This window comes from Patella vulgata, chromosome 2 (genome assembly GCF_932274485.2).
Source record: "Patella vulgata chromosome 2, xgPatVulg1.2, whole genome shotgun sequence".
Classification (NCBI taxonomy): Eukaryota; Metazoa; Mollusca; class Gastropoda; family Patellidae; genus Patella; species Patella vulgata.
Window position 1 is genome coordinate 53,186,823 of NC_065880.2, and position 3,417 is coordinate 53,190,239.

Consider the following 3,417-nt stretch of genomic DNA (forward strand, 5'->3'; position numbering starts at 1 on the left):
TAAAATAGCTAGAATGGTGTCTTATTCTTATATTTTAAAAAGTAATTGATAGGGTTATGATTTCGTCAAGCAGTCAAAATGACCATGGACATTTTCTCGAAGAAACGATCACCAATGTACGCTTGTCTAGTGTAAGCATTTAGGCCCAAAGTATCCAGTGTAAATTGCTTGGTGGCTACAGGCATATCAACGTATGAAAATTACCAAGATGCAGACGTTAAAAAATAAAGGACAGAGTCATCTCCCGACATTTTATATGTTAACATTCATACAACCGAATGCTAGTCCACATTTTCTTGTGAACACTCTACAGAATAACTGCCGTCAATTGCTTGTTGACCTTCTTTACTTTGTAGACTTGTGAAAAAAAGTTATCATCCTATCTGCTGAAACTCGTTGATTTTCCACGATGTCGATAATTACTGTCGGAGTTATGGTCCTTTATCAAATCTTGTGTAATTGCCACAATGCAAAGTGTGTTGGACTGGGTGTGATGCTAGTCCGACCTTGAGATGTTACCCTCACTGTGACTAATGTCGCTCCTTTTAAGATGTCCAGTTTCAATGAGAAAACTGTATTAACTTGCTTAGTGGCGATCGGATAAAATAAATATTCGCCATACAAAATGCCAATGGAACCAAAGCGATAACGTTCGACCAAAGCCGAATTCCACTGGATTGGTGCAATTAGAAATCATGTTTTAGACGTTCCATCTAGATCCGGCAAACCGAATACCGAATCGCACTACTGAAGGTTATACATAATGGGGCTTATTAATTAATAGAGCTGATGGTCATGCAGTGCATCAAAATAATTTACAGAACTAAAATAATGTCATTTGTCTTATTTTAGAACTGATTTACACATAAAAGCACACGTGCTTACAATGTTTTTTGAAAAAAATTGGAAAGGCAAATGATGCCATATCATTATACATTATAAGCAATCGTCAACAATTTCGTTCGAGCTAACAATGTTACCGTCAAACTATTAGTGTTTTATTCGATCTAGTTGGCGTACCTCGATCTATTGGTATTTGTTTGGACTGATTCCAGTGGGTACTAGGATTTAGTGGAATATCTATTTGCCTTCAATTTTATCTGGAGTTATGGATGCTAGAAAGACGTTTCTTATAAGAAGGAAACTATAGTAATTTTGATCTAACAAAATAATGTACTATAACAGAAGATATTAATATCGTTTTCAACGAAACCTTTCAATATTGTTAAAAAAAATAACTTGAGTGATCCCCCACTTTAAGCAAGTAACTTATTCCCACATGCAATGCACTCTGATGTTATTAATGTTATAAAAGTTGAAAGCAGGTTAAACTGAAAGTAGAAAAATACGAGTCTTTTGGCAGCTAGAAGGTCTCGTAGGACGGGTGTTTTGTTGAAATGTTTACCAACTGGACACCAACAGTCAGCTATTTATAAATAGATTTTAGCGTTTCATATTGCCATTCTGGAAAATATTAAGATTAAAACAATTAGTCATAATAATAGACCTAGTATTTTCTTTCTATACAATCAAATCATGCACAGATTAACATCTGGTAGGTGATATTAAAACATTCATTAAGCCCACAAATCTTCTAAAGTACACTTGTAAATTTAAACAGCTTAAGTGATATTTGTAAATGAAGCAATTTTGTGATGTATATATAACCATATAATCCCGCCTACTACTCTTGTTGATTACATTTAAGTTCCCACCTGGCATCTTAAAATAGAAGCACATCCAAGATAACGGCCCATAAACTACGGTATATAATTATGAAGGAACCATATACATGGTAATTCTACCGACAGCATTTGGACTTTCAAACCTTGGAATACACTGCAAAAGTACAACTCAAATTTCAACTGATACGGCAACTGAATGGGAATATTTAATGAAATTTGGGATTCGAATGTATATCATCTTGACGTCCATGGGCTCTGTCGCGACAGAAAATGAGGTATTAGTAGGACTAACGTTACTTTCTGAACATGGTTTCTTGGCACAATTCTGACTGCTTAAGGGGATCTAAAAAATATTGTAATTTTAGTCGATGTTAATTGCGGTGACTGTGCGTTCTGGATGAGCTGATCATGGATGCACAGTACCTTATGCATCACAAACCATGTTGCCGTCAACGTATTGCTTGTACTGTTACTGGTTAAGCTAAAACTTGCTACCACTGGTCGGTTTGGGGGCAGGGGCGTAAATGTGGGGGTGTAGAAAAAAATAGCGACTAATTGAATTAATGGGGTAAACAAGAAATACCAAAATAAAAGGGAAAATCCCAAATACTTAATATATGTATGAATATATCTGTGTATACCTATGATTGCATTAATTCGATGTTACAATACGCACCAGATTTTCAAAGCTCAAATTAGTCAAAACTGTTATGCGTTCAGTAATGAAACAGGAACGCATCAATGACGGACATTATGGATCTTGACAAAATCGCCGATCGGTGGTCAAACTTGACTTAGCGTGGATGCTTGATGAAAATATAATATGGTGACATGGCTCATATCTTTGTTGATACGTTCTTGCAAAATTCTTATTAATAGCATGCATTCCCATGCGTAGTACTCAATTTTGCTCATGTAAGAAGTATTTTCTGACCATCAGAATTCTGCAAAATCTTCCCCAAATATCCAGGAAATGGCATTTCAGGGATTCTAGAACCAAACATTTCTCTGGGGCAGCATGCCCCTCGGACTCCCCTAGAAAGCTCGCATCTGTCGTGCTCGGCTCGTGGCTGAGTCACTCGTATTAAGGGCCTGTGCATCAGTCGGTCTCAAACAAAATCGATATGTACGCACCTGGTTCGTTCGTTCGTTCCTAGAGTTTTACGTCCACTTCCACCATGGGTGATATCGTAGACAGGTGTTTCCTAAGAAACTTACCAGAGGAAGCCATAGGAGATAGGTTTGGTCCAGTTTGATTTGGGTAAGACATAGTGTCTTTGCAGGGGAGTGCCCAAAGTTCGGGGTTTTCATATTTATACGCCCACATTGAAATGCTGTCGTATATTGCCGTCGCTCTCGTCCGTCAGTTTGTCGTCCACAATTTCTTGTGAACACTCTACAGTCTATATTTATCATTTCAAGTAAATTCATTTTTTGTAATACATTAAAAAAATTGATATTTCTCCAGTTGACTTACGATAATAAGTGTAACTAATCTGTTTATTGCAATTTTGCAATTACACCAATAGTGTCCAAAAAAATTCTTACTATGCTTTTACCCTAAATGGAATTTAATATTCACATGCGTTTAGTGTAAAGTAATTGTAAATGATCTTTCTGTTTTACTTTAGCAGCAAATAAGTCATACATGAAAGGGTTATGACTCAGAATCTATAGATGTATTCAAGGATTAGTTGGAATTCTATAGATCTTTATTGATCGGATTCTTGAA